The 18,637-nt window shown below is 44.9% G+C and overlaps 1 pseudogene; it reads left to right on the top strand.

Annotated features, from left to right (window-relative positions):
- The first annotated feature begins 9,389 nt into the window (after positions 1 to 9,389).
- The window catches only part of LOC123101884 (serine/arginine repetitive matrix protein 1-like), a 33,889-nt pseudogene continuing 24,641 nt past the window's right edge, over positions 9,390 to 18,637 (top strand).

The following is an 18,637-nucleotide window of genomic DNA, read 5'->3' as shown; positions in this document are numbered from 1 at the left end:
TACTGGAGTCTTCCTTCCTCCATTGACATACTTGGCCCATTCACGAATCTTGTGGTTCTTGAATGCAACCACCATCTTCCTAAGAGCAGCGTCCTTGACTTTCTCCACATCTCCTTTTGTGAAATGATCTGGTAGGGTGAAATGTTCCATGAGCGTTTCCCAAAGCAAATGTTTTTGTCTGTCATCGACAAAAGTAACTACTGGACGTGGCATTGTTGGCTCTCTCCATTCTTGAAGGGAGATTGGGAGTTGGTCCTTCACAAGAACTCCGCACTGACGAACGAACTTTTCCGCAATCTTCTTAGGCGCGAATGGTTCGCCATTAGGTCTGATTGCCTCGATATTGTACTTTACGCCCTCCTTCAACTTTTTGTTCGGGCCTTGTTTCGTCCTGTTGCCTGAAGATTTGGTCGATCCGGATGGCTGAAAGAAGAAAGATCGATTCATTAATATATCTTCAAGTCATTTAAAACATGTGATGATCACCAGATGCCTGCTTATATAAATATATATACGTCGCCGGTCTTTGTTGTTTCAAGATCAACATTTTCATAGTCATAGTTCATGACCTCATCAATTCGGTCGTCGCGATCGAATATCATATCACCCTCCCCGGTGTTGTTTAGATATTCAGAGCCATCATAATCTTCTTCATTCTGATCATCATCTGGCCCACGAGGATTGCGTATGATATTGAACAGGTCCTCTTCTCCCTCTCTGCCGGTATTGTCCGCCATAGGTTTTCACTACAAGAAATATGTCAACTTGTGACCACCACTATTGGTCACTGAATGGTCACAGATTTTCATTTGTGACCTTTTTGTGACCAAAAACATAAGGTCAAAAGCTGCCCGTCATAAACTGACTATAGCGACCTTTCTTCTGGAATGGTCGTAGACGTTTATGACCAAAATACGTCTACTATGGCGTTTTGGTCACTAGCAACCTCCCCAGGCCACATACACATCCAGCGTGGCAATTTGATGTGGCACAAGATTCAGCCCGGTCCAATTCGATTTTCTACATGGGCCTAGCCCAACAATTCATCCTATTTGTGTTTTTTTCTGTCAATTTTTGGTTGTGTTCATGGGCCAAGCCCAATATTGCAGCCTTTCTATTGTTGGGTCGTGGCCTTTTTATCCCAGTTTTAAAATTGTGGTAAGTGGGTCCAAGTTGTCAGCTTCTAGTAAGTGGGTCCTGGCTGTCAGGGTCATATTCTTCATATTTCAATTTGGCAGTAAATAAATAAGCAGTATTTAAATTGGCACAAACAGAAAACACATATAATAATACTTCAAATAACAACCAGATTCGGGATGGAGCTCCTACTCTACAAATAACACATAAATACAATGACTGAATCTGGTGCTCCTGCTCTATAAATAACACATAATACAATGGCCCTCCTGCACTACCAACACACAGGGCACTACCAACTACCAACTGTAGTAACTAATACTATACTTTACAACCTCTACATGATGGAGCCCCTACTCTACCAACTGTGATATATTCTTCATGATGGAGCTCCTTTGATAGCATTACAAACTAGGCACCTGATCCTGTCATGAACAACATGCAACCTCAGTCACCCTGTTACATGAATCAGCAAAGAAAAAGCAGAAAACTGGAGCCAATATATTATAAAGAGACCACTCGAAAAAAGACAAGTTATTTAGAATGATAACATAAATTCAACTAGTACAATGCTTTTATTATCCAGCTAGTCAAAACAAGATACTCATTCATACAAGAAAGGTGACTCGCGAAGATAGAGCATTCTACTCATAGCTCGCAGAGTATCAATATTCTATTCTTATAAGCTTATTCTTATGCCTGAAGCAAGTAAGGAAATTTGATCAAATACAGAACACCTCCATAAACAAAAACATCATGACTGGCCTGGGGTTCTAATTCTGCTTTTTTCTTGTGGGCCATGATTATGATGATATAGCCTAATAAACTGTATGCCAAAATCTAAAGAAGATAAATATGGTGATACATCAAAACCATAAATATAGCCTAATTTTCCATCCTATCTCAAGCATCATTCAAAAATATTTTTTAACGAACACAATTATTATAAATACCTCTTACAATGGATACCACAAACCTGTATCCATATTGTTCGATCCCAGGAGAACTGGCTACGATTGACAACATAAAAAATGAAACATGCAGGACACAGACACACGCACACAGACAGAAACATAAATGTGTAATCAGAATCAACTATCCTATACCACTTGATAGTCCAGCCCCTGCCCCAGCATTAGTTGTCTAGATACTGGTTATATCAAGTGCTAAGTTGTCTAGAAACTGTGGATTAAGATGAACAAGACAAAAGACTATCTACCCCAGCATTAGCACCAGGTCTAGAAAACAACACCCCAGCCCAGCAGGCGCAGAAATTAGTGTTTGCATTATATCTCCAACGGCAATGGGGTGCCGCCCAACCATGCAGCATTCCGCAGATGCAAGTGAGGCCAGACGTAAGTGAGCAAGAGCAGACCCACACGCTTTAAGAATTACTTGATGTACGCGTGCATATGCAAAGTTTGAATTACTTGATTTAAGAATTCATTAAGTGACTTTGGCATAGAAATAACAGGGAACCGGCCATAGAGATACACCACGGAAACAGACATGATTCTAGAAAGGCAGAACAAAGTTAGATATGTGGACAGGCATCTCTGAAAAGAGATTGTACATGGTACATAAACAATAAAACAGGGGTGCAAATTAACAGAGTTGAACTAGTTGTAGAAATTCGGACCATACAAAGTTACAAACTAACGAACAAAGCAAACAGACTGAATTCAGCATGAGAATTAGTGGTTCTGGGCACTAGATGACCTCCTCATCATCAGCTTGGGGTTGGGAGACAGGGGGGGCTTGGGAGGGAGTTTTACCGAGCGAGGTGCAGTGCGTAACGACGACGACCTCCTCCCGTGAGACGCCGGCGGCCGCCACCAGGCCCCCCACCGCGTGGAGCGGCAGGGCCAGCTCGTCCATCATCACGAGCGCCGCCACGGCCGTGGACGCCATGGACACGGACCTGATCGAATCGCCTGCAACCCTGCCTGAGGAAGGAAAGGGCGTGCATTAGGGAAGGGAAGGGAAAGGAGGAAGAGCGGATCAAAGAGGGGGTGGGGCGCGGTTTCATTTAATGCACAAAATGGCAGCAAACATACTAATCAGATTGATTGGTTCAATTAGGGCTTGTTATAGATTATGCCCATCTAATTTATACAAAATGGCAGCAAACATACTAATCAGATTTATACTAACAAACTAGATATGCCATGTTAGTACTGAACCTACAACATTCTAATTACCTACAACAAATCAGTAGCATACATGATATGAAAGGGATGCAAACTAGATAATTTAGTAGTCTTCTACATCACAGAACAGTAGGCATTCTAACTTGCAGCAGAAAATCAGTAGCTAGATGACCACCAACAACACAAATAAAACACTCGGTCCTCGACGTGGCGTACAACAAGTAATCAGCCATGGAACCGAGGCCAAACTCTAGCATCACAGAAAGCAGAGGGGAACAAACGGGTGGAGGGGCTCACCATGGGGGTGCTGCTGCTGCTCATCCATGGTCGGTCGTCCTACATCCATCCGGCGACAACTGCTCATTCATGGCAGGAAACCACATCACATCTCAGTCAAAGGAATGGAGGGTAAGGGAAGAAGAAGAAACTGAAGGTAAGAAGACCTGGATGGCGTCGGAGCAGTGGTGGAGGGGCGTCCTCCATGGGCGCCACCTCTGCGTCCACCACCGGGAACATCTCGTTCAGGTCCTTGGCATGCAGCGCCTGCACGCACCAGATTAGATCACAACGCGGTGTCAAAGCTAGAGATCGATGCAACTTCAATTCAAAACTGGATATCAAAGAACAATGTCAAGAACAATGAGAAAGCAGTAAAGTCATTTGGTAACTAGCTGTCTGAACTGTGGAGCATAATGTCCTGAATACCACTGAAGCCTTGAGAGATTCTTTACATGTTGTTTAACAACAAGGATCAAATTACATGCTGCTTTAGCTACAAATGATGAAACGATCATGAAGATAATTAACACACTACCAGTTAGATTTGGTCCATGGAATTTTCGAGTTGATTGGCATGATGAAAACGAAAGCAGATTATTACCAGGTTTAGACAACTGAGCAGACTAATGAAAATAACTAGTAGTAATATGCACCTAAGTTAACACACCTAACTAATTAAGAATCCAGGAACATTGACCACTTGGGTTAGAATTAAGAGCAAGCAAGCAGTACTAACTGTGCATAAAAATCAAAACAAGCAAGCAGAACTCTTTGCAGTTAGAAATCAAACCAGCCATACGTGCACACATATGCAGCACAGAACTGTAGTACTTGTCTACGGTGAGGTCGCACAAGAACAAAATAGATTAGTGCTGTAGTAGCTTGGCTCCAGCAACTAGATTAGTTTGCTATGGCGCAAAATATTACATACGCAGGCACATGTATCACTGCGCCCAATACCCGTGTCACAAGGAAGAAGATGAGAATATACGGGGCAACCAAATCCACAGATATCTATTTCGAAAGCGTGATGCCGCAGATCTGAGATTGGGATGCGAGGGGCACATCGATCCTGCCGTGAGTCTAGGGAGGATTCAAGAGGTTCTGCGCGAGAAAAAGAGGCAGGTACCTCGTGGGGCTGGTGGACATAGGGGAGGAAGGCCGAGCGCGCCCCGCCGGCGCGGCAGAGCCTCGTGTAGGCCTTGGGGTAGCCCAGCGCGTCGTCCACCACCCTCTCCTCCTCCGTGAACGGCGTCATCGATCCGCATCAGACGCACCAGCCCCTCCGCATCTGAGAGGGAGAGGGAACATGGTGAGGCAGATAGGGAGAGATGCGATGTGGAGGAGTGGAGTGGGTCACCTGAGTCACCGGATCACCAGAACAACGCCGGAGCCACGCCGACGACGTGGTGGCTCAAACCCTAGAGGACGGGTAGGTTCGCGAGTGGCCGCAGGAGGACGCTCCTGTCGGATCCCCACTACAAGAAATATGTCAACTTGTGAACACCACTATTGGTCACTGAAAGGTCACAAATTTTCATTTGCGACCTTTTTTTGACCAAAAACAGAAGGTCAAAAGCTGGCGGTCATAAACTGACTATAGCGACCTTTCTTCTGGATTGGTCGAAGACGTTTATGACCAAAATATGTCCATTGTGGCGTTTTGGTCACTAGCAACCTCCCTAGGCCACGTAGGCATCCAGCGTGGCAAGCTGATGTGGCACAAGATTCAGCCCGGTCCAATTCGGTGTTTATATGGGACGAGCCCATTAATTCAGCCCATTTATATTATTTTTCTATGAATTTTTTGTCAGCTTCATGGACCAAGCCCAACATTGTAGCCTTTTTATTTATATTTTTTCTATTATTTTTTACTAGCTACATGGGCCTAGCCCAGCAATTCAACGTTTTTTTTCTTGGCCATTGCCTTTTATAGTCCATTTTTTTTCGCCCTCAACCCTTTTATAGTCCATTACTGTTTTGGGCCTCGGCCTTTTTACATTCCATATACTTTTTGAGCCTTGGCCTTTTCGTTTGTCCCACTTGTCATCTTTCTATTTCTCGCACTTTCACAATAAACAAATGAAAAATATTTCAAATGGCAAGAGAACATACTAAACTGTTAAAATGATAGCCAATATTAGCACCAAATATGCTGACTACTGTACAACATACGAGATTACAGTATTTACAATACAACCAAATATGCTAGCCACTGTACAACATAACTAGCACTACTAACTCGCTACTCTTTACTTTGTCGGGCTTCAAGCTTCTTCAAATTTCTTCAGCCCGAAGCTCCTATAAAGAGAGGTAACACCACACTTTTAGAGCTAGATCAAGGCACAAAATGTTCTGCAACAACCACATAGAATCATAATTATAAGCACAAATACACCAACCATCTCAGTTCAAGCAAATGATCTATATTAGCAAAGCATGAAAAAGGAAGCAGCACATGGCCGGAATGTTTACAACATCTCAGTTGATGACTTCAAATAGGAAAAATGTATACAAGTATAATAGAAAAATATGAGAAACTATCACAGTACAGAAATGGTATCGCAGAATTATATAGCTAACTCAATGATAGATTAAAATGTTTTACTCAACATATGGAACTCAAAAGAACTTTTCTGGTTAGTCAAGAGCATCTTAACTGCAGAAATTAGATAGTATGAAGGGAATATTCTAATGATCAAAACAAATGAACTGGCAACATAATATAAGCATAAGTCAATTGTATCTACTCATATTTTGTGTGTCCAAGTAGGTACCGGTGGAAGGGTGTACCTGAATGTAGGGCGTGAGGAGCTAGAGCGCCCACCTGAACTGGAGCTGCAGTAACCATGCAGGCAAGCATCACCCAATACTTGGGCGCGCCAAAAAGAACACCATGTCCTCATTAACAGTCATGTGCACCTGCATCAACAAGAGGTGCCAAAACTGAGAAATGAGAACAAAATGTACATATTCATATTTTCGGATTGATAGTCTCTGCACTTTCATGTATCTTGGAAAGGGAAGGACTGCTAGCAAATAGCACATATTCATATTTTATTACTGTTCCAAGGCAGCAGTATATATGTATGTTGCATCACATAGCTACAGAAACCATATCATGAGTAAACTGAGCATTTGCAAAAGTAGAACCAGGTTCTCTCAAGGAATGTAGCCTTTCATATATTTATGATATGTACTTCCTACATTATCATTTCACTCTAATCCTACCTGACTAAACTAACAAGTGCTCAGATTACTAGTAAGCTGGGTGCAAATTTATCCACTCCATATGACAGTAAATCTAAGAGGCGGCAATCAATGGTCCAACAATGCAATATAGAAGCTCAGTTGCAATAAATAACTACAGGCCTACATCAGCTCAAAGTGGCAGTAGCTCAAAAACAAGCAAAACAACTGTTGATAAGCAAAGGCAAAAGGCTAAAACACATGTTTGGCCAGAAGAACTAAAAGCTAAATCATGTCATTTCAGTGAGAATGAACATGCAGTTATAAGCAAAATACAAAACTAGCGGCCTAGAAAACACGTCGGCAAGTTACAGATAATTGATCAATGATAGAGCCAGACGGCGGTCTGCGCAAGCTGGAGACGCCTCTCGACTGGCGACGTACACGTCCAGGTAAACTATCCAGCAGCGTGTAGTAGAGCACCTGCACCCTACATCCACACATATACGAATCATTCAACAAGCCCATCAACAAGAAAGGAGATCGAGATTTCAAAGTGGGGAGGAAGCAGCTAACCGTCCAAAGAAGACAAACAAGTTATAGATGGAGAGTTAGGCATGCTTGAGTGCGGACGCCATCGCTGCTGCCGTCATCTGGATCAGGGTGTCAGGGAGGAAGCAATCCGAAGAAAGAAGAACTGAGAAAAATGAAAAGTATCAACGGCCAGAAGCATGTAGGCAACAGTACTGGATAATCTGTTGCTGCATATAAATACTGAATTACAACAGCAGACATGCTTCGAAAACTACATTATATATTACAGCAGCATGATAAAAATGTACTCAAATATATTCACAGAAGCACACCGACTATATATAGTCCTTTCACAATTGGAGTAAGAAATGCAAGGATAGTTATAACTTGGAAGTTTCGCACTAATAGCCTAATAACAAATTTCAAATAAAAACAGTATTAATTCTAATATTATATGCCAAAGTAGAAAAGAAAGCCTCGCAGTTCTCTCAGTTATCACAAAAGTAATATGCCACTTTGCTCCAAGCTTCAGTGGGCGGAAAAGAGACAGCATGGATCACATATGATATGTGCTAGCCACAGAGGCAAGCTCACAGAAACAAACAAAGGGCCTGGTAGAATAAAAGAGACTGCAAGTGTATGAGCATCAAGCATGAGATACTTTTCAAATTATTATGAACATTCTTAGTTTCTTTGATTGAAGTAGGTGACTGGGGCTAGGTGTGCTCACTACTAGGCAGTAAAAACTGGGTATATACAAGCATTGCATGCTTAGTTATCGGCGACGAATATCTAGACACCAAAATATCGGTGCCTCTGCCGCAAGTGACCATCATCGTGAACTAGACATACGAATACTAAATATCAACCAATGCACATACTTTTATTACCAGGAAGAGAGATTGCTCAAAACAGAACATATATAATTTGCAAGAAGGAAATCACCCATATTTAACAGGGAGAGATATAACCAAAACAAGTTCATTTGTCTTCCAAGTATAAAACATCAAGTGCACAAACTCACATTAGTTAACATCATTACAGAATTTCACATAACATGTTTACTGCAGAAATCAAGCATAGGCAGTAGTGCTGCTAGTGTTTCTTTCTGTGGTTGTGTTGGACATGCAACTCAATTTCTGTTTGTTTTAGACTAGCAGACCAACATGGTATCCAATGTTAAAAAGAAAACAGGGAAAACATTTTAGAGCAGCACAGTCACACCCTTTTTTGTTTTGTACGGTGTAAATTATTTATCTATAAATTACATGAAATCGCCAATAGACACAGACACACAATTAATGCATGCCAATCAAGCAGCCGTATAATAAATTAAAATACAATCTTCGGATAATGATGCTTTAAGAAGAAAATAAAGTGGAAGGATATCATGACAAAACTAACAAGTTTCTTCATACTTACAAAATTACCACATGAAGGAAAGGGTAAATCCTATCTCTGTAAAATTTACCACATTTTTTAGTGAATTACAGTGCTCGAATTGCCACTGACACTGGACACAAGCAGCTGCACAACTAATGCATCAGCAGACAAATAATGAACTAGCATACGCCCTTTTATGCATATTAATGCACATCAAGGAAACATCAATGGCAAAATACCATGACAAAAGCGTAAAAGTATTTGTGATACTTCCAGAATTATCATACAAAAAGAAGGGTTGCTAATACTCAGAGAGAAAAGAAGCTGATTTGTTTCCCTGTTGTACGTATGCATGTATCCACCCATCCATCCATCCATCCATCCACGGTCTTCCTCTTGTGAAGCGGCAAGCAAGCAAGCAGCGTGACAATGGTAGAAACTGAAGCAGGAAGTTGGCTGTTGCACCGTACCCATGGATGCTGCTGCTACTGCTGCACAAGGAAGAAGACAAAAATGTAGTTGAGCTGAAGTCGAAATCCATTCCATGGTGACAGAGAGAGAGAGAGAGAGGAAAACAGAGACGTACCAAATGAAATTGGAAAACAGAGATTGACGACACAGGAGGGGAAGGAAGCAGAGGGAGGTCCATGGCGTTCCCATGGTGGGTCTGGAAGGGAGCTTCCATGGCGGGCGTCGCGTCGGTCGTCCTTGCCAGAGATGGCGCGCGTCCGTCCTTGGAGGTTGAGGAAGGAGCCGGAGCAGCCGCCGGAGTTGGAGGCGACCAAAACCCTAGACAGCCAGCCACGGGGTAGGTAGGTAGCCAGCCAAGGCCGCGCTAGCCTGGGGCACCATGGGAGATGCTTCCCCTTGCCGGCATGGCCGATGCTGGACTGTATTTGATCTGGATCCAGCGCCTCCGCGTAGGGAGAGAAGAAGGAGAGGGTGGTGGTCGCCAGCGGCGGGGTGATGGAGGGAGGGCGGATCTGTACAGTGCTGGAGGGGGCTCGCTCTCTCTTGATCTGGACTGTATCGGGATCGGTTCGGTGGGTGGGATCGGTAGGGGAGGGGAGAGGGGATCGCGTGCCGCGGAAGGAGGTCGTGGACGGGGAGGAAAGGAGGCCGGGGATGGGGAGGAAAGGAGGCCGGGGACGGGAAGGAGGTGGTGGCGGTGTAACACCCCAGATATAACTTTCCCAATTTGTAATCCAACACTTGCCGTTTCCGGCGTTAAGTTATATTTATTTCTCGGGTTCGGGTCTTTGTCTCCGTGTGTTGTTTTTCGTTGTCATGCATCTCATATCATGTCATCATGTGCATTGCATCTGCATACGTGTTCATCTCATGCATTCGAGCATTTTCCCCGTTGTCCGTTTTGCATTCCGGCGCTTCGTTCTCCTCCGGTGGTCATTTCTAGCTTTCTTTCGTGTGTGGGGATTAAACATTTCCGGATTGGACCGAGACTTGCCAAGCGGCCTTGGTTTACTACCGGTAGACCGCCTGTCAAGTTTCGTACCATTTGGACTTCGTTTGATACTCCAACGGTTAACCGAGGGACCGAAAAGGCCTCGTGTGTGTTGCAGCCCAACACCCCTCCATTTTGGCCCAAAACCCACCAAACTCTGCTCCATCACCTAGAGCGTTCGATCACGATCGCGTGGCCGAAAACCGCACCTCATTTGGACTCTCCTAGCTCCACTTATGCCTATAAATAGACCCCCCCCCTCGAAATTCGGATCTCTCTCCCCTCCTGAAACCCTAGATCTATTTCCACGCCACCGCCGGATGAAAACCGTCGGGCCGGACGTGTCCGACCCGACCGCCGCCGCCACGTGGCGCTTCCGGATTCGCCGCCACCTCTCGCCCACTTCACCGCCGCCGCCAGCCCGCGGGTCCCGGGACGGGCCCTCCCGGCCCACGCGCGCCCCGCGCCTCCCTCTACACCGCGCCGCCGCCCTCTCCTACTCCGGTGGCCGGCGCTGCCGCGGGCCACCACCGCACCGCCACGGCCGACCCCGCCGCCTCGCCGCCTCCTCGGGCCGGCGCCTCCCCGCCGCACCGACCGCGCCGCCGCCCTCGCCGCGGACGCCGCCGCCCCGGCCTCCTCCTCGCCGCCTCCCCGAGCTCCGGCAAGGCCCCGACGACGATCCCCTCCTCCGGTGAACAGTGAACTCCGGCGTGCATCGAAATCCGTGTAGATCTGGATCTGAGATCCGCGGGTTGACTTTTTCCCTCCGAACCCTAATTTTTGAGCAAACTTTGACCTGCCATATCTCCGCATCCGCAGCTCCGTTTTGGACATATAGTATATCAAAATGTTCGTCTCGACGGGTACATCATTTCATTCCATTGCATTATTTTCATTTGAGTACATCTTGATGCCCGAAATACTGTTAGAAGAAGGCTTCATGAGTTAATTGTCAGATCTGCTAGTTCATCTTAGACTTTTGTCATTTTTGCCATGATTATTGTGTGCATGATATGCCTGTGAGTCCTTCATATGTTTCGTTAAGCATCTTGTTATCTTTCCAGAGGTGCAACCCATGCATTTTTGTGATGTGTGTGGTGACTTGTGCAAGCTTGCAAAGTGAGGCACCCGGTAAATCTGTTTTCAGGGACTTAGTAGTTTTCACTAAGTCTGGAATTATTTAGTTCATGATGCCATATGTTCAGGTTATTTGCTAGTGATTCGTGCCTCTTTTAAGGATGATCATTAAAGGAGTTTTGTTAATCTTGTTATGCTCTATCCATCCATGCCTTTCTTTGCAATTACGGAGCACCCTAGCTTGAGTCAATCGAGCTCTACTTTTGCTTCGTTGTGAATCTGGGCAGATCGTCAACTCGTTTCCAATTTTGCCGATGCTATTGTAGTTGATCCGTGCATGTTATGCCATTGTTCTTGCCATGTCTAGCTAGCATTTTGTGCCTTCTTAATGGATGTATGCTTGTCTTGCCATGACTTTCACCGTGGTGAGTGCATCGAGCTCGTTTACATGCCTTCGTGAGTTAAATTTCAGCATGTCTCAGTTTTCACTAAGTCCGAAAACTGATTATGTTTTAGCTATGTTCGTGTGCTTGTTAGTGTATTTTGTGATCCCTTTTGACTCAAGGTCACTAAGGGTCTTTTCTTAAGCTTGTTGAGTAGCTCCATGCCATGTTCTTCTTTGTCATAATCAGGTCCTATAGCATGTTGTTTTGTTGCTCCGAAGAGGGCTTCATGATCTGAAATTTCAGACAAGTGTTAATTTCTCTAAGTCTGAGATCTGTTTTGCATTTGCGTTTTTGCCATGCTTGTTTGAACCTCTTAATGGATGAATTGGCCGTAGCTCAGTGCTAATCTTTTGTTAAGCATCTTGAATGCTTCCCTGCCATGTATTTTTTGTTATGTTTGGGTGTTGTAGCATGTTCATTTCATTGCATTTAGAGGCCTACTTGCTGTAAATCGTAGACCGGTGTCATATTTGAATCGCTTGCTATTTCCAAACCGTAACTCCGATTCCGGCGTTCTTTATATCGTTTTCAAGCGATTTCATCCCATATTTCCAGTGGCACACTTGGTTTTTCCAAGATCAGGCCAGGTTCATGCATTTCCTGTCATATCTTGCATTTTGCATCACGCATCGCATCCCGCATAGCATACCATCATTGCATCTTATTGTTTGAGCTCGCACGTGGTTGATTGTATCCTTGTTGCTTGTTTGTCTTGCTTGGGTAGATCCGGGAGACGAGTTCGTTAACGAGGAGCCTATTGAGTTTGCTTTTAAGGATCCAGTCAACTCTAACAGCTTTGCAGGCAAGATGATCATACCCTCGAAATCACTACTATCTTTGCTATGCTAGTTTGCTTGCTCTTTTGCCATGCCAATGCTTCGATGCCTACCTTTTGCTTGTCAGCCTCCCAATTGCCATGTCAAACCTCTAACCCACCATGTCCTAGCAAACCGTTGATTGGCTATGTTACCGCTTTGCTCAGCCCTTCTTATAGCATTGCTAGTTGCAGATGAATATTGGAGCCGTTCCTTGTTGGAACATTTATTTACTTGTTGGGATATCATTATATTGATATGTTATCTTAATGCATCTATATACTTGGTAAAGGGTGGAAGTCTCGGCTTCTCGCCTAGTGTTTTGTTCCACTCTTGCCGCCCTAGTTTCCGTCATATTGGTGTTATATTCCCGGATTTTTGCGTTCCTTACACGGTTGGGCTATAATGGGAACCCCTTGATAGTTCGCCTTGATTAAAGCTTTTCCAGCAATGCCCAACATTGGTTTTACCATTTTCCACCTAGCCTCTTTTTCCCTTGGGTTTCCGGAGCCCGAGGGTCATCTTTATTTTAGCCCCCCCCCCCCCCGGGCCAGTGCTCCTCTGAGTGTTGGTCCGAACTAGAGTCCTGTGCAGCGCCCCCTCGGGGAAACTCGAGGTTTGGTTTTAGTTGTATGGAGCGCTCATCTGAGTGTGCCCTGAGAAAGAGATATGTGCAGTTCCTATCGGGATTTGTCGGCACATTCGGGCGGTGTTGCTGGATTAGTTTTGACCTGTCGAAATGTCTTGTTGTACCGAGATACCGAGCCTGATCGATATGTCTTGGGTGGAGGTCTATTCCTTCGTTGACCGTGAGAGCTTGTCATGGGCTAAGTTGGGACTCCCCTGCAGGGATTGAACTTTCGAAAGCCGTGCCCGCGGTTATGGGCAGATGGGAATTTTTTAATGTCCAGATGTAGATAACTTAAACATAAACTTATTTAAAATGAATCAACTGAGTGTGTAACCGTGATGGCCTCTTCTCGGCGGAGTCTGGGAAGTGGACACGATGTTGGAGTAATGCTTGCGCAGGTTGTTCCTCTAGATTCTCGCTCGCGCTTTGCCTCCTCTTCTCGCTCTCCTTCTCGTATAAGTTAGCCACCATATATGCTAGTCGCTTGCTGCAGCTCCACATATATTTTCCTTACCCCTTCCTATAAGCTTAAATAGTTTTGATCGCGAGGGTGCGAGATTGCTGAGTCCCTGTGGCTCACAGATACTATAACTCCAGATGCAGGTCCAGGTGATTCCGCTCCAGGTGACGCATACGAGCTCAAGTGGGAGTTCGACGAGGACTCTCAGCGTTACTATGTCTCTTTTCCTGATGATCAGTAGTGGTGCCCAGTTGGGGTTTGATCGGGATTGTGTCGCATGTTGGGTTTTCTTCTATTTTGGCACCGTAGTCGGGCCATGAGTGTTTGGATGATGTATGTTATTTATGTACTTTGATGTGACATGGCGAGTGTAAGCCAACTATGTATCTCCCCTTTTATTCTATATATTACATGGGATGTTGTGATGATTGCCTAACTTGCGACATTGCTTTCAATGCGGTTATGTCTCTAAGTCGTGCCTCGACACGTGGGAGCTATAGCCGCATCGAGGGCGTTATAAGTTGGTATCAGAGCCTTCCCCGACCTTAGGAGCCCCATTGCTTGATCGTTTTTAGAGGCCGAGTTGTGTCTAGAAAATGTTTTGAGTCATTTAGGAATTATATATCGGAAAGCTTAGGAATTCTTTTTACTTCCCAGTCTCCTCATCGCTCTGGTAAGGCATCCTGACGTAGAGTTTTGACTCTTCTCTTCTCAAATTTCACTAAAAAAATTTAGGATCATGCGAGTATCTTAGAATCGTTCCGATGGTTTATGATGAGAACATTGTCTTGGTGCCTCGTGTCAGGGGTTTAGTGGAAGTGTCCCGGGGAGTTGAGCTCTGAGGTGTTGTCATCATAATTTTATCGTTGCAATTCTGGAATACTTGAGATATTTTCGCCGACATCGAAAATCTCTTTTATGCAGTTCGTTGGTGAGATAACCTCGACGCCACCCAGTACTGGGGCGGGAGTTCGGGAGTATCGCCATAACTTGTATAACGAATGCTTTTCGAAGGTTGAGGTAGATGGTTTCCGAAGGTTTCTTGGTTATGTGATGAAGGATGGATACAGCTGGATGTAGGAATTGCTAGTTTGGGTGAGATATTATGCTTCCCCTGTATCCCCAACACCTGATTGCATAACCGGAAAGTTTCGGGAGTTTAATAGGTGGGAATTCTCATAGCTCTAGTTCTTCTTCCATGGATATTTGTTTGAGATTGGGATTTCTTACCAATTATTCGTTCTTGATCCGTACCTTGTTGATTTACTTCTTCTACCTAACTCTACGTGGCTTCGCAATTTAGGGATATGTGACCACTTCAAGAGAAATGCATTCATTCATTTTGTTCGGATGTGAAGACTTTATGTTGCAATTTTCATTCTCTTGGTTTCAGCTTCATTTGTCTGTCTATGTGCTAACGGTGGTCAACCTATTCAGGATGGCTCCCGCTAAGAGCACCAGTCAGAACCAGAATCAAGATCCGCCACCACCTCCACCTCCTCCGGAGGCATGGCAAGCTGTGATGGCCGCAACCAATGCAAACACACAGTTGATCATGCAAATCCTCTAAGAGCACAATCAAGGCAGGTAAGGCAATCAAGGCAACAATCAGAATCATTTTGCTACACTGAACCAGTTCCTTGGTAATGGGCCAAAGACGTTCAGCAACTGTGTTGTGGCTTCCGATGCTGACGATTGACTTGTGGATCTGGGCAAGCATTTTGAGTGCAGCAACGTCAGGCATGAAGATTTCGTCAAGTTCGCTTCCTTCCAACTCAAAGATCAGGCTGCAAAATGGTTCCAGCAGTACAAGGATTCCAGAGGTGGACGTCTGATCACTTGGGATGATTTCCGTCAAGATTTCCGAGCTCATCACATCCCTCAAAGTGTGGTTGAAAGTAAGCGTCAGGAATTCCGCAATCTGAAGCAAGGCTCTTTGTCTGTCTATGACTACAACAAGTTGTTCTAGAAGCTCGCCCGCTTTGCCAAGCAGGATGTACCTGATGAGAAGAGCATGATATACCAGTTCAGGGGTGGTCTCAGAGAAGATATTCAGCTCGCTCTTGTCCTCTTTGAGCCGTTGAGATACGATGAGTTCTACAACATGGCACTGAAGCAAGAGGCTGCTCAGTTGAGGTGTGATGCTTCCAAGAAGCGAGCCAGAGATGCTACTCCTTCTTCCTCTACACAAGTGGCCAAGCAGCAGAAGTTTTGGCTTCCTCCTCCTCCGTTCTGTCAGCCGCATCAGCAGAAGAGCAAAGGTGGCAGTGGTTCTTCCCACCCACCCAACCCTGGCTTTCAGAACAAGTGTTCGTCTCAACCTCCAAGATCGAGTGCTCTGTACCACCGTCCGCTTTCAAAGGTTACGTGCAACAAGTGCCAAGAAAAGGGTGACTATGCCAACAAGTGTTTCAACCAGAGGCGTCTTCCTCCTCCTCCTCCTGTGAGATCGACAAGTACAGCAGTGGTCAAGCATAACCCCAAGCAAGCCAAGGTCAATATGGTGAATGCAGCTCAGGCAGAGGATTCTTCAGATGTCATAATGGGTAACCTTCCTGTTAATGATATTCCTGCAAAAGTTCTTTTTGACACTGGTGCATCGCATTGCTTCATTTCTAAACCTTTTGCATTAAAGTATGAGTGCGATTATCAGTATCTGCAAAATTCTTTGCAAATTGTGTCACCGGGCAAGCAAATGACAGCTAATATCTGTGTTCCGGATGTTAATATCACTTTGGGTGACTACAAGTTTCTAGCTTCTCCTATTGTTCTGGGCGACTCGGATATTGATCTTATTCTCGGAATGGATTGGCTTTCTAAGCACAAGGCACATCTTGATTGTGCTGCAAGGCAGATTCAATTGACTCATTCGTCGGAGGATGTAATTGTCTTTGCCGCTCGTGATGATACCATCCGTCTGTTTTCTCTCAATGAGAAGGGTGAACTGGATGCTATCTCGCAAATTCCAGTCGTTTGTGAATATCAAGACGTCTTTCCAGAAGAGCTCCCAGGAATGCCTCCGCACCGGCCAGTTGAATTCGTTATTGATCTTGAGCCCGGCACGGAACCTGTGTGCAAACGTCCTTACAAGCTCGGACCTGAAGAGTTGAAGGAGCTGAAGAAACAACTCGATGAGCAAGAGAGAATGGGTCTCATCCGGCCTAGTTCTTCTCTGTGGGGTTGTGGTGTTCTTTTTGTGAAGAAGAAGGATGGTTCGGACCGACTTTGTGTTGATTACCGTCCATTGAACAAGAAGACCATCAAGAACAAATACCCACTTCCCAACATCAATGAGCTGTTCGAACAACTCAAAGATGCTCAAGTATTCGCCAAGCTTGATCTCCGCATGGGTTATCATCAGATTCGAATCCGTGAGCAAGATATTCCCAAGACGGCTTTTAGGACAAGCTTTGGTTCATATGAATACACTGTCATGTCTTTTGGCCTCGTCAACGCTCCTCCGACGTTCTCTCGCATGATGAACTTCATCTTCAACGCCTACACCAATGACTTCGTTTTGGTCTATCTCGATGATATTCTGGTTTTCTCCAAGAACAAGGAAGATCATGCCAAGCACTTGCGTTTGGTGCTTGATAAGCTCTGGGAACATCAATTCTATGCCAAGTTCTCCAAGTGTGAATTTTGGCTCGATGAGGTTCTTTATATTGGTCATATCATCTCTGCCAAGGGCATTGCCGTGAATCCTGAGAAGGTGTCTGCAATTGTGAATTGGGAACCTCCTCAGAGTGTGAAGCAACTCCGCAGTTTCCTCGGTCTCACAAGCTATTGCCGAAGATTCGTTGAAAATTTTTCTAAGATCGCGAAGCCTCTCTCTAATCTTCTCCAGAAGCACGTCAAGTACGTTTGGTCCCCGGAGTGTGATATTGCTTTCAACACCTTGAAAGAGAAGTTGATCTCTGCTCCAGTTTTGAATCCGCCAGATGAATCCAAACCGTACGAGGTCTTTTGTGATGCCTCTCTCCAAGGTCTTGGCGCAGTTTTGATGCAAGAGAAGAAAGTTGTTGCTTATACATCTCGCCAACTGAAGCCTAATGAGAAGAACTACCCCACTCATGATCTTGAGTTGGCAGCAGTTGTGCATGCTCTTTTGACTTGGAGACATCTTCTATTGGGAAGAAAAGTGGACATTTTCACTAATCACAAGAGTCTCAAGTACATCTTCACTCAGCCTAATCTCAACCTCAGGAAAACTCGATGGGTCGAAATGATTCAAGAGTATAATCCGAGTATTGAGTATACTCCAGGCAAGGCTAATGTGATTGCTGACGCTTTGAGCAGAAAAGCATATTGCAACAGTCTGATTCTTAAGCCTTATCAACCCGAGCTTTGTGAAGCTTTCCGCAAACTTAATCTACAAGTTGTTCCTCAAGGTTTCCTCGCCAACCTTCAAGTATCTCCTACCATAGAAGACCAGATTCGCCAAGCCCAGCTCCTTGATGCTATGGTGAAAAAGGTGAAGATTGGGATTGCCAAGAGTCAGTCCAAGTACAAGTGCTACCGCCTTGATGACAAGGACACTCTCTTGTTCGAGGATCGAATTGTTGTACCCAAAGGTGAACTTCGTAAAGTGATCATGAACTAGGCTCACAATTCTCTCCTCTCCATCCACCCTGGGAGTACGAAGATGTATCAGGATCTTAAGCAAGCTTATTGGTGGACTCGAATGAAGCGCGAGATCGCTCAATTCGTGAATGAATGTGATGTCTGTAGAAGAGTGAAGGCAGAACACCAAAGGCCAGCAGGTCTCCTCCAACCTCTTGCCATTCCAGAATGGAAGTTTGACCACATTGAAATGGACTTCGTGACTGGGTTTCCAAAGTCCAAGCGTGGCAATGATGCTATATTCGTGGTCATAGACAAGCTCACCAAAGTGGCTCACTTTCTGCCTATCAAAGAGTCGATCACTGCAGCTCAATTGGCGGAACTCTATACCTCTCGAATTGTCTCTCTGCATGGTATTCCTCAAGTGATATCTTCAGACCGTGGCAGCATCTTTACCTCCAAGTTTTGGGATTCTTTTTAGAAGGCCATGGGCACCAACATCCGCTTC

This window comes from Triticum aestivum, chromosome 5A (genome assembly GCF_018294505.1).
Source record: "Triticum aestivum cultivar Chinese Spring chromosome 5A, IWGSC CS RefSeq v2.1, whole genome shotgun sequence".
Classification (NCBI taxonomy): Eukaryota; Viridiplantae; Streptophyta; class Magnoliopsida; order Poales; family Poaceae; genus Triticum; species Triticum aestivum.
This window is presented reverse-complemented; position numbering and strand designations above follow the sequence as displayed.